General features: G+C 40.9%; 1 long non-coding RNA gene across 1 annotated transcript in view; it reads right to left on the bottom strand.

The window, feature by feature from the left end:
• Nucleotides 1-8,751: 8,751 nt before the first annotated feature.
• The window catches only part of LOC142599463 (uncharacterized), a 94,494-nt gene continuing 89,674 nt past the window's right edge, over nt 8,752-13,571 (bottom strand). The window contains exon 4 of the long non-coding RNA XR_012833027.1: nt 8,752-9,183. This is a non-coding gene — a long non-coding RNA (uncharacterized LOC142599463). The remainder of the gene's footprint in view (nt 9,184-13,571) is intronic.

Genomic DNA, 13,571 nt, shown 5'->3' on the forward strand with positions numbered 1-13,571 from the left:
GAAATAAGTACACCCTCCACTAACTCAGTGAGGGTTTGTTGTGTTAAAGGTCATGCAGGTTTCTGCCCTACTGAAATTAAAGCAGGCATTGTTATTAGTGTGAAGGGACATGTTGTTAGATGGTTGGCTCCAAAACAGTAAACATGTTTGGAAGAAAGCCTCTGAAGTCATTCATTACAGCTGTGTAACCTCTACTGGAAAAGTATCTATCATGGGAAGGGACCCATGCTGGAGCAGTTTGTGAAGAACTGTAGCCCATGGGAAGGACTCACATTGGAGAAGCTGGTGGAGGACTGTGTCCTGTGAGAGGGACCCCAGGCTGGAGCAGGGGCAGAGTGTGAGGAGTCCTCCCCCTGAGGAGGAAGGAGCGGCAGAGACAATGTGTGCTCCAGCATGGCATCCCTCTCACAGGAGACAGTCTTCCACGAACATCTCCAACATGAGTCCTTCCCACGGGCTACAGTTCTTCACAAACTACTCCAGTGAGGGCCACTTCCACAGGGTGCAGACCTTCAGGAGCAGACTGCTCCAGCATGGGTCCCCCACAAGGTCACAAGTCCTGCCAGCAAACCTGCTCTGGCGTGGGCTCCTTTCTCCACGGGGCCACAGGTCCTGCCAGGAGCTTGCTCCAGCGTGGGCTTTCCACAGGGTCACAGCCTCCTTCAGGGCATGTTCACCTGCTCCAGCATGGGGTCCTCCACGGGCTGCAGGTGGATTCTCTACACCCCCTCATCCTCCCTCCATGGGCTGCAGGGGGACAGCCTGCCTCACCATGGTCTTCACCACGGGCTGCAGGGGGATCTCTGCTCCGGCGCCTGGAGCACCTCCTGCCCCTCCTTCTGCACTGACTTTGGTGTCTGCAGAGTTTCTTACATCTTCTCACTCCTCTCTCCGGCTGCAAAAGCTCTCCCTAACTGTTTTTTTCCCCCTTCTTAAATACGTTACCACAGAGGCACTGATGGCCTTGGCCTTGGCCAGCGGCGGATCCATCTTGGAGCCGGCTGGCATTGGCTCTGTCAGACACAGGGGAAGCTTCTAGCAGCTTCTCACAGAAGCCACCCCTGTAGTCCCCCATTCCACAACCAAAACCTTGCCATGGAAACCCAATACACTTTGCTAATGTCAATGAACTAAAACATCAAAGCATCCCTTTCTTTATTGTTCTGAAATACAAATGTAAAGCTTTAGTGTTCAAAGTGATTTGAAGTAACATACTCAAAAGCAAATAAAAGCCATACTCCATATCTATGGAGATGAGAACTCTCTTGACAAAACAACTGTTTGTCATAATCCATTGGTAATATTTTGTATACTGAGGAAATATATTAAATATTTGCAGGTCCTTTAAAAATATTTCAGTGCCTCTAGCATTAGCTCTGGGAATTAATCTGCCTTTCAAAAGCACAGATTAATTTTCAGCGGTCCTTGCTCCATCTCAAAGTGCATATGGCTCATGCCAAAGTGCATTCTTATCAGGTCATTACCAGTTCTCACCAGCAGTTTAACTACTGAGCTGTGGCAAAGCCAAAGAAAATACTGAACTCTCGTAACATCAGCGATACAACATCAAGTCACAATAGTTTCCTCCAGCAGCCCTAGCCACAATTGAACAGGAGTATTGAAAGTAACAGGACTGCGTGGACATCCCTTCAGAGAATGCTTCATCTCCCCACATACCTCTGCAAGTTACATAATGGGAATGGATCGCCCAGAATTACTTCAGAGCAAGCCCATTCGTATCGGCACAACAAAACACAATCCAGTGATAAAGTACCTCTAAACAAGTAACCCATCTTGGAATACTTCCAACCTTGTCGGCTGAGTCTTGACTATAAAAGCTACCAAGAATACAACAAGCTTTTGGATATAATCAATGCAAGTGATCAGGTAGGAAAATGGGCAGTACAAAGTTAATAATAGTTCTTATCTTTTCAACTAGATACCAAATTACAGAGAGATTCTTCATAAGGTTATTCAGATAGAACAATATTTGCTGAGATATGAGACAAATAATCATGTAGGTCAGCTTGGAGACAGCAGCAGAGTCATTTTAATTTGCACCAAGACAAAAAATAAACCAAATGCACCAGGCCAAGTGATGGCAAGATGCACAAAAAAAACAAAGAGGTGGAGGGGATGGATCCTGGATGAATGGAACAAAATGGAACAAAGAAAGAAATGGGCTTAGACAACTGTAGCAGCTGCGGTAGCGCATTTTCACTTCACTGTGACAATCTGATCATAGGCCAAGAACAGCCACCCTTCCTCTTTGAACAGCCAGATTATTTTTCCAATACCTGGGAAGAGTCAACATCATTTCAGCTATATATTTGCCACGTGACGTGGCAGAACATATATATATATATATATTTGTGGACCAGGTATTAAAATGCACAGAATTAACAGATGAAATACTTTGTCATTTGCCACAAACTTAATGCTTACCATGCTGCTGTGCTGGTTGTGGAAATGCCATAAACAGTCCTGAACAGCACATTAACCGGGAAAAAATAAATCCAAGGAGCATTGCTGCTATTACTGGAGTGCAGATTTTGAGTTCTAAGTTGCGATGGTTTGCAAGGTCTGGCATGAATAGGTAACAGTTGTTGCGTTCTGTCATAGTTCCAGACAAGAAATTATTGCATGAGGTGAAGTGCAGTGAAATTAAGATGGGAGGTCTGAAGTTTCCCAGGAAGCTTACTGTTCGGGAATGCCAGTGGTCAGAGCAAAATTTTGGAGAACATACAGAACAATACAGGTATTGACTGGATGAATAATTACACGTGTCGATAAGCCTCTTCCTGTGGTATCATAATTCTGCCATCCATGACTCAAAGGCCTTACGGCCTTAACAGAAAACACATTAAAATCAATAATGAAAAAAAGAATAAATGAAAGACTGGAAAAATTCTTAGTGAATTCAGATCAGCTTTGAATTACTACTTGACTTTATTGCTTTGGATTTGGTCTGCCCATGTTTTGTAGGAGCAAAGCCAGAGAGAACACTGTCTGAAGCACCTTGAAGCCCATCTTGTGCCTCAGGACTGGGTGCAGGGATGTGAGCCCACCACCAGCCTCCCACAGCACCCAGACACAGGCGGGAGCAGGCGCCCAGCTCTTCACCATGCCGTGCCTCCTTGCTTTCCTTACAAAGCTGAAGTGAAAGCAGGTGGTGGGAATTACTAAGACAAGAACACCTCCTGTCTAAGCAGGGCCCAGAGGAGCAAAAACATGTTTGGTAGTAGAACCAATTGCCACTGCACTCTGGTTTTTGGAATATTTCACTTCCACTTATCTCCAGGCTCACTGCTGTAGCAAAGTCACTGTGCTGTTTAAGATGCTCTGCCTCATTGATCTTGCATAGAGCATCTAGTGGGACCAGCCTATAGCTTTGTATTAAAACAACAGGGAAATCTAACCCCTAAACTCAGTCCTCTTTTCTCCTTTGTTCCTCCAGTGCAGATGAGTTTATTTAGCATATGTGTCAGTTGTTTGAGTTAAAGATATACCCAATAAGCAAATGCCCATAAGCAGAAAGTAGTGTTTAACTCTTAAAAGGTCACTCAGAAGGATAAATTAGACTGAACAAGGTCAGACCAATGCATATGAATTATAGATAAAACTGTAGGGAATTACAAGGAAATGTACTCCTGCAAGGTTTTGGTGGCAGCAGAAACCACAGCTATCACAGGTGACTTGGAAAATGTGTTCATTTCCTGTTTCTAATTCATATGACCCCCTCCCACCCCCAAGAAACCTGGAGATAACTTGGCTTAGAAGCACTGACTGGTAATTCACTTAGAGTCCTTAACTGCCAAAACCCTTGCACTTAACATGCAGGATCATCTCAGCTGAAACATCTCTCCATTACCACATGGACAGACATAAACAAAATACATTTGCAACTTTAACATAAAGCATGCAAATAACTGATCTTTTTCAGTTTTCTGGCAATTAAAAAAAATGAGGATAATATAGCAAGTCAAATAAAGCACTTTATATATTTCAAAATTGAAATTTGTTTCATCTTTCATCTGGAAAATATTAAATGGAATTTTTTTTTTTTTTTTGGTAGAAAAACTCCATTGTTTTGATTTAAAGATTTAATCTTTTACTTAACAAGTTGGCAGAAACAATTCAGTAAAACTAGATGAATTCTTGGAATCCTTTGGTATTGTCACATCCGTATCTTGTCGCATAGTCACAGTTGAGATGCTTCAATTATATATACAAAATTACAATATTACAATGCACACATTAACCTTCTTGTTTTCACCCACGTTTACCTGAATAGATGGTGAAGTCCCCCACCAGTAAATGTATGGCAAAAAAGCTTTATTGACAGACAAGCCTTTTAAAGAAAAATTATAGTACATGATTTCTACCATCATTCCTTCCCCAGATCTGGAGATAAGACTGTATGCTGGTTCTGGCTGGGATAGAGTTAATTTCTTCATAGTAGCTAGTATGAGGCTGCGTTTTGGATTGGTGCTGAAAACAGTGCTGATAATGTAGAGATGTTTTCATTACTGCCGAGCAGTGCTTACACAGAGCCAAGGCCTCTTCTGCTTCTCACACCACCCCACCAGCGAGTGGGCTGGGAGTGCACAAGGAGTTGGAAGAGGGGACACAGACAGGACAGCTGACCCCAGCTGACCAAAGGGATATTCCATACCATATGACATCATGCTCAGCATATACAGCTGGGGGAAGAAGATGAAAGGTGGGGACATTCAGAGTGATGGCATTTGTCTTCCCAAGTCACTGTTACATGTGATGGAGCCCTGCTTTCCTGGAGATGGCTGAACACCTGCCTGCCCATGGGAAGTGGGGAATGGATTAATTCTTTGGTTTTGCTTGCACACGCAGCTTTTGCTTTACCTATTAAACTGTCTCTAACTCAACCCATGAGTTTTATGACTTTTACTCTTCCACTCCTCTCCCCCACCCCACTGGCGGTGAGTCAGCAAGCAGCTGCAGGGGGCTTAGTCGCAGACTGGGGCAAAACCATGACAGACTGTGATTTTGAGAAGTGCATAAGCGCCCTGCGGTGGCCATGTAATTCAACCAGGAACATAGTTTGTTCTTTGTTGGGCACAGCTAACAAAGTGCTTCATCAGAAGTGGTTCAGGATGTTGTTGAAATCTCCAGCAGAAGAGCCAGAAATTATGTTTCAGGCAACTTCTCTCATGGAAGATAATCTTAGTTATCACTCTTGGTATACTTACAAAATGGAAGTATTTAATGAATCATAGCAGATTATCAATTTATGTCAGCGACATCTACTTTGGGATATGACTGTTCAGTCGGAAGAGAAAGGAGGAATTGGTTTGCTGCAGCATAAGCTCTGCCAGCAAAAGTTAGCTGTCACACAAGAAACAACATCAGTGCAGCCACAGTAGTATCCTCACCTGGTCAAGAGAAACCAAAACTACCAGAATAGACTGGACAAATTGACAAGGTTAAGTAATTGGCAGGAAAAGGCTTGTAGAGATATATGTGTTGTATTTTTGAGCAGATGAGGTGAAGGAGGTGGTATCCTAATTTAAAAAAAAAAATCAATCATCTACTTCACAGCTATTTAACTTCATTTCAGTTATATCTGACGGTTAGTTATAGATGGTAAGTCCACTAGAAATAATACACAGACTTATGCATAAACTCAGGAGATAGATAGCTTTGATATTTGAACTCTTTCTTCATCATGTGTGTATTCTCCATTTCAAATTTCAATATTTTTTCCCAGCAGTTTTTCCACCATCCAACAGCAGTGGTCTGAAAATATGAAAAAGATATGGCTCACGGAAAGAAATAGTTCAATCTCTTTCTAATACATAGAATTGAGGTATTTTTTTTAAGAAATTGCTTTTTTATTTACTTTGCATCCAAACGTCAAGGAGTATGGAGATCATCTGGTGACACAAACCAAATTCAAGAAATAAATGTATCAAATTGGCAGATTGTTCTGTCTGAGAACATGAAAGCTGTGGACAAAATTAAATTATAATTACATTTGAATACATATAAAATTTGTTGATTAAAGAATAGGAATTGACAATTAAAAAATATAAAACCAAAGTTTAACCTTAAATACAAAATAGCAGCCCACACTAGAATCTGTACACTGCATACAATATAGAAATAATGATTTTGAAGTCTGCAAATAGCCTTATTTTTTGTAGAAACATGTAAGCACAGTGAAGCAGCGTTTAACTGCACAGAGTTCAGGTCTGTAGAGCACTGCCTTACATCAAAGAATAATAATTTTAAAAAAAAAAATCAGTTTGGAGATGCAGAGGTTCAACAGCAACATCAAATTGTACAGCCCTCCAGACAAAGTCAAGAATATTTTTTGAAGACTGTTGAACTAGTGAAGAATTAAAATGACTTTTAGCACTCCATCTGAAATTCCAGTTTGTGCAATTTATTTTGAGACATAAAAATGTAATAAAAAATAATGCTTTTTAAGGAGCTAAATATAGAAGTCTTATTCCAGATGGAATATCAGAAGGAACAGAGTAATAGGTTGTATAAGCCTTCAAGACATAAGGTAAGAATAAAAAAAAAAAAATTTCACCCTGGCAGTTTGCTATTGACTTTCATTAAATTGATTTTATATATTTTGACCAGGAAGCAAATGTGTCCACACATAGATTTACACCAAAGTAACTGTATTTGCCATAATTCAGTTTTTCTCATGTCAATCCATATTTGGTGCTCAGACCATCTTTAGCTTCCGGCAATCAGTTAAGCTAAAATGAAACCAGTCAGCAGCTCTTAAAATCACATGAGAGTATCTCTACACAGACTTGCTTGGTCTTCGACTTTAGTTAAATTTCATCCATATAATGAAAACAGATTAAGTGTGTGCATCCTACACTGACTTCTCCCTTGCTCTTTTGCTTTGTTTTCACTGATGGAGCATACCAGCTCCTGTTGGTTTGGATATTTGTCTAAAATTATGAAAACTGATTTCCATAGGGGAAAAAAAAAAGTATATTTACAGTGTTATTTCTGTAATTCTGTTGGCCTGAAGATAGGGTAGATTTTTCCAAGAATTAAATTCAGGGAGAAAAATCCAACTTTGCCCTCATTGTGGATGACAGATAGACCACACAGACCCCAGCAGCAGTAGCAGCACCTTCAAGTGAGCCCTTCCAGCTGTTGGACTTTAAACTTGACAAAGAAGCTGTTGTCCACTATGTGTTTAAGTCTACTGGGTTGAAACCATAAGTATAGAGAGACTCAGTTATGGTATTTGACAGTGAAGAAGGAAATGCACAGAAGCCTCACCCACTGCTTCTCTTTCCTCCAACACAGTAACTCCAGGCAGCAAAGATATCCCATCAGCTTTTTGGGGAAGCAATGGTGACCTGACTGACATTGGCCAGGGCTGAGGCCTGATTCAGAAAAACCATAGGTAACTACCACATGACGCTAGAGTGAGGTCACCCCAATACACTCCTTTGGGCAGCGTCTGGTGAATTAAGAAAACACTTCATCCAGGTGCCTGACTTGGGGCAAGGATCCCCGGGGCTCATGCACAGCACCGATCTGCCCCAGGACCACTCCGAGAAGGACTCAGATGGGCGGGAAGTGGATTGACCAGCAGAGCGCAGCAACAGACCCAGGTCATAGGAACAATTGTTTAAAAAAGAAGTGTTTAAATAGAATCTTTCTTTTTTGTGAAAGACTTGTTTAATTTAAAGGAAAAGCTTTGAGAGATAATCATAGAAAGGTGGGAAAACTGGGAAAATCTGAGCAGAACAAGAGGGAGCTCTTTAGAAACACAATGGTGCTTGCCAGAGGGCCAAACCCAGGGAGGTGTTGAGCGCAGTAGCTCCTACTGATTTCAATGTTTTATTCTGGAATGTAAAGGTTGCATTAGGATTTGGATTGGACACTTAAACCCTTACTAACTACTGCTGTCATTTGATAGCTCCTTTCCATCAATATTTCATTTCTGTAGGATTCTGAATTTAGAGGGGAAAATCTACCATATATCGTAACAAAGAAGTAAAAGAAACAAGGGCGTCCTAAATGTACACTTCATGTTTAATGCATTTCTTTTTCCAATACTATATATCATTTCAAGCTACACAACAAAAGCCACCGAATAATAAAACAAATTATAACAGACTGTTGGGTAGCAGAGGGACCAGAACATAAAATAACTGGAGCAGCAAAGTAGGATATGAAATTCCAAAACACATTTACCTTCCCTCTTGAGTGGATAGACATAAAATGTGCTTGTGATGTTTAACATTGTTATTACCAGAGAGGGTTCAAACATTTGAGTGTTCTCGTCTTGTTGTTCCTCCACAATAAAAGAATAAAGCTCTGGGAAAAACAAAAGGAAAAGAAAAACCTACTTTTCAATCTGTTCTTGGGATTTGTCTTCCCCTTTTAATTATTCTCTTCACCTTTGCAGAATTTAGTTTTGTCCTCCCATGACAGGAAAGACATTCAGCACATATTACTGCCAGTAAAGACTTGATCTTCCCTGTGGTCACATTTACCTTCACTGATATCATGTCTCCCACTCAGCAAAGTACTGAACCACACACCTAACTTTAACCCTGTGAGTATCTCTGGTTTGGCATACTGGCATGCTTTGGGATATGATATCTGAGTTACTGTATTACCTAAACACGCCCTAGGGGGTTGTCCAAAACAAGCTCCAAGAGCCACTTAAAAAACAATATTCATTGGTTGAAATGAAAATCAAGTGTGATTTCCATATTAGTGGACCTGATAAGTCAAGAATAAACAAAGGACAGCAGAAGAAGACACTTCATTCAGCTGTTTCTGTGACTGCTGGCAGGAAAAATTGTTTGAATACTTTACAGTGAAAGATTGGATACAAAATTGGATATTATCAGTGATACTCTGGGCAAAATAGCAAATGAAGCAGATCTCACTCCATGCTAGATGTCCAGTAAAACGAAGAGTATACTACCCTATCTCTCACAATACAGCCTTTTAAGGAATTCATTTGTCAGTGCTTTGGAGAAATGTTTTAAAGTTCATTCTGTTCAGAATTCTGCTTACTCGTTGTATTTTTAGTATTACTGTTCTCTCCATCATCACCAAGACACACTTTCAGGGGAAAAAAAAAAGAAAAAAAAAGCAAAAGCAAGTACTATTAACAGCTCATCAGCTCCTCAGGACTGTGTCAACAACCTGTGGGGGAGAAGAATGACAAGAAGAAGAGGCATATGAGTCATGAGAAGAAAATTTTTCAAAATCATTATTTCTGTTTCTTCACTCAAGTCTATTGCACCATCCCAACTCTGCTCTTCCCCAGGTCCAATTACCTACACTTTGCTTAACAGTGATCCTTGTGCACAATAAAATTACTTTCTACCTAGTAAAAACCCCTTTTCTCTTTTTTTTTTTTTTCCTATTTGTAATCTCAATTCTCTACCTTTCTCCCTTCATTGAAACAAAGAAAGGAAGGATGTGAGAGAGAAACATAAACATACACTTACATCAAGCTAAAGAAACTTCTCAGAAAGTTGAAGGTAGATACGGTGACTGCACCTTACTTACATAGTTTCAATGACAAAAAACTTCAAAATCACAGACTTTGCTCCAGAATGAAGGGATAAGAAGGTACAAATAGGTCAATATTAACTATCTTTGTTATGCTATTTACAGACACATGGAAATGTTTTTAAAATGGGGCTTTGCGAGAGAGTACAGTATAATTGGAAAAGTGAGATTTTGCCAAAACACAATGAAACCTCTGCTGAACACAAGGCAATGTATTTTGAGAAAGAATTCTATTTAAAAAAAAAAATAGGAACACCAAGAACGTTGATTCTTTTCATACCCTGGTTTCCTCCTGTCATACCCTGAACATTCTTCACTTTAGAAGTACAGTGAACAACAAATATACAAATATATACAGTATATAAATAAAAAATAAAAGTTCAGGACAAGTGGAGTAGTCTGTGATTTGGGGTCAAACTCAGAAAAATCTTTCAATGAGGAAAAAAAAAAAGAATTTGAAAGTCTTCCAGTATTTGACCTCATTAAAAAAAAAAATTCCATTTTCAAAGTAGTATGTAATTTAGAAATGAAACTACATTTTGTTATGCTTGCAGACTGCAAGAAATTGAACCCTTTGGTTTAGTTTAGTTGATACATTACAAGATAAATAGATGAATCTTCACTTTTTTTTTTTTTTTAAAGATATTCTGTTTGAGTGTACCTACAAGGTTTTTCTTTTTTCTGATGTTTCTATGTGGAACCTGAATCACCACCATGTATATTGCTGGTGTAGCCCTATGTGACATCCATTTCAGGAGGGAGCACAAAGATTCTGGCAAAGTTAAGGAGATGTGCTGCCTTTGCAGGATGCTCTGCTAGGTGACACAGCCTACCTGGCAACAGGGTAGCACCGTGGCATCTCCTTGTTGCATGACTCAAAATACAGACACATAGAGCACATACACATCAGTGAAGTGCCTGGGTATATCCATCATGTAACTCCATACATAAGTGTCCTTGTGTTAAGAAAGATCTTGTACAAAAAGCTGGCAGTGGGTTGTATGGAGTGCTTTTTAAAGCATACAAGCCCCTTGAAAACCCCACTAAATGCCTGTCTCTATTTTTAAACCTATTGCCCTATAAGAGAAGATGCACAGTCACTTCTTTCCTTGAAGACTCTGCCACAGGGGTAGCAGTACGGGTAGCAAATACATGTTAATGGTGTATTGCTCAGAAGCACCTGGAGCAATAACACCAGCTAGTTAAACACAAGAGCTGTACTAAAACGTTGTCCTGGAAAACTTCCCACACAGAGATAAATACTGAGATCAAGGCTCTCAGAGGGAAGAATGTCAAGTTAAGGAGATGACAGGAAAGTAGAGGGAAAGAAGAGAAGCTGGAAAGAAGGTATCGCCATGATCTCCAATACTCTCTGTTGTAAAACTTGAAATCAAGATTAATTTTACTCTCATTTAAATCTGATAGAAAGGAAACATCCAGGATATTATTTTGCATGGTGTATCATACTGGGGAACATCAGTTGGTATTTTATCCTGTCAGGCAAGAAAGGTGACAAGTCCTTAATTTGCTCCCATGAAAAAGTCTGAAGTCAAAAAGCAGAGAAGGTATCTTGCACAAGAGGAACAAAACAGCTGGGAAAAAAATCCAGAGGAACAAAGTTTACTTTGTGCAAATAATCTTTGACCTCACTAACAAAAACAAAAAGTGTAGGAAAAAAGTACAGCAAAGACACAGAATTAATTCTCAACACTGTTTTTGAACACTTATTTACGTTTTCAAAGATTCTTTACTGATACAAATAGTATACCATGATGGATCATTCTAGAGGTAAGCAGTAAGTGCAGTCTGGTGGTTAGAAGAGGTGACTTGAGACTCTTTTCTCTCTAGCTCTGCCGATGGCTTCTCATGTGATACTGGGTAGATGAGTTGTTGTGGTTTAGCCCCAGCTGGTAACTAAGCACCATGCAGCCATCTGGTCACACTCCCCCCCGGCCCCTGTCCCCCCAGCAGTGAGATGGAAAGGAGAATGGGGAAAAAAAACCACGTAACACCAAAAAACCCAAAACAAACAAACCACACACACACACACACACACAAAACCCTCATAGATTGAGATAAAAACAGTTTAACAGGATAACAAAGGAAGATAACAACAACAACAACAACAACAACAGACAAGTGATGCACAAATTCAATTCCTCAATACATGCAGAGGAAAAAAAAAAGATGTCTAGTCTGTACCTGAGCAGCGATCCCGCCTCCCAGCTAGCCTCCCCAGTTATATATGGAGCATGACATCATATGGTATGGAATACCCCTTTGGTCAGTTGGGGTCAGCTGTCCTGTCTGTGTCCCCTCCCAGCTTCTTGTGCACCCCCAGCCCACTTGCTTGTAGAGTGGTGTGAGAAGTAGAAAAGGCCTCAACTCTGTGTAAGTGCTGCTCAGCAGTAACAAAAACATCTCTACATTATCAACACTGTGTTCATCACAAATCCAAAACACAGCTCCATACTAGCTACTATGAAGAAAATTAACTCTATCCCAGCCAGAACCAGCACAGAAGTCATTTAGCCTCTCAGTGGTTCACATACTTTATCAGAACTGAGGAGACGTTTTTGATGATACAAGAGCTCAGTATTACCGTTATCAACTTTTGGCTTTAGCATATTTGAAAGCCACAGATGCTGGACAATAAGCTCAAAGTATGACTCAAACTGCAGAACCTCAATATGTTGTGCAAGAGGCTTAGGTATTTGTCAGAAGGTCTTTAATGCTAAGACACTAGTAGAGACGCACAGCACACCCCCTTGTTACAGCCAAATGCTGCTTCATGCATTTGCCAAGACAGAATAAAATCAGTTACAATAATTTGAAATCAAAACAACACACAATGCTGAGCTTTATCTGACTCTCTTAAGCCACATAACAGCAGAATGGCACATTTTCTTTTGTCCTGATTTAATCCCAGCTGGCAACTAAGCCCCACAGCCCCACACAGCCACTCACACCCCCCTGGCGGGATGAGGGAGAGAATCAGAAGAGTAAAAGTGAGAAAACTCATGGGCTGAGATAAAGACAGTTTAATAAGTAAAGCAAAAGCTGTGCACACAAGCAAAGGAAAACAAGGATTCATTCTCCACTTCCCATGGGCAGGCAGGTGTTCAGCCATCTCCAGGAAAGCAAGGCTCAACTAGACAAATCCCGTGCCTCCAGCCGCTTGGCATCCATGTGCCCAGCATCTGCCAAAGAGGGGTCCTTTCCAAGCGGAGCAGAAGAAATGCCAGCGCCAAGGCTGCCTCTGGAAGAGCGGGAAGAAAGCCTGCGCTCCAGGGCAGCAGCATGGCCACCTTTCCCTGGCTGCTCCCAGCATCCGGACCAGCAGCTCTTCATCCATCCTGTGGTTGGTCAGGATGGCCATGAGAGTGTCCTCCACCGTGGCTGCCTCCACCTGGTTGTTCCAAAAGATCTGCCTCAGCCTTGGTTGGACCCAGGGCAGCAGGGTCTCAAGGAGGGTTGGGTGGTCCTGGAAAAGGAAGCTCTGCATCGGACCTGCGAGTCCTCCTCTTTGGGGGTCGCTAGTGGGGTGGGGTGAGAAGCAGAAGAGGCCTTGGCTCTGTGTAAGCACTGCTCGGCAGTAACAAAAACATCTCTACATTATCAACACTGTTTTCAGCACCAATCCAAAACCCAGCCTCATACTAGCTACTATGAAGAAATTAACTCTATCCCAGCCAAAACCAGCACATGTCTTCATTGAGACTTCTGCATTTCAATCTATTAATCATAGATTAATACTTAAAACTACTAAGTCTCATTTTCACAGCTAATTTAAATATGAAATATTCTCATATCCACAGCTAGCAGTTGCAGCAGCACTATTGGCAGATATTTACTATCTTTAAATGAAACAAATGATCTGCTGGCCATGAAACTAATGGCCCTGTGTTCCTAACTCCAGCAAAACACTCTAATGAGAGACGACAAAGAAAACTGAAGAGCTTTGGATAAAGCTTCGCTTTCTTGGGAAATGAACAATTGAGCCCACTCTAAGTACA

Source organism: Balearica regulorum, chromosome Z (assembly GCF_011004875.1).
Source record: "Balearica regulorum gibbericeps isolate bBalReg1 chromosome Z, bBalReg1.pri, whole genome shotgun sequence".
NCBI lineage: Eukaryota > Metazoa > Chordata > Aves > Gruiformes > Gruidae > Balearica > Balearica regulorum.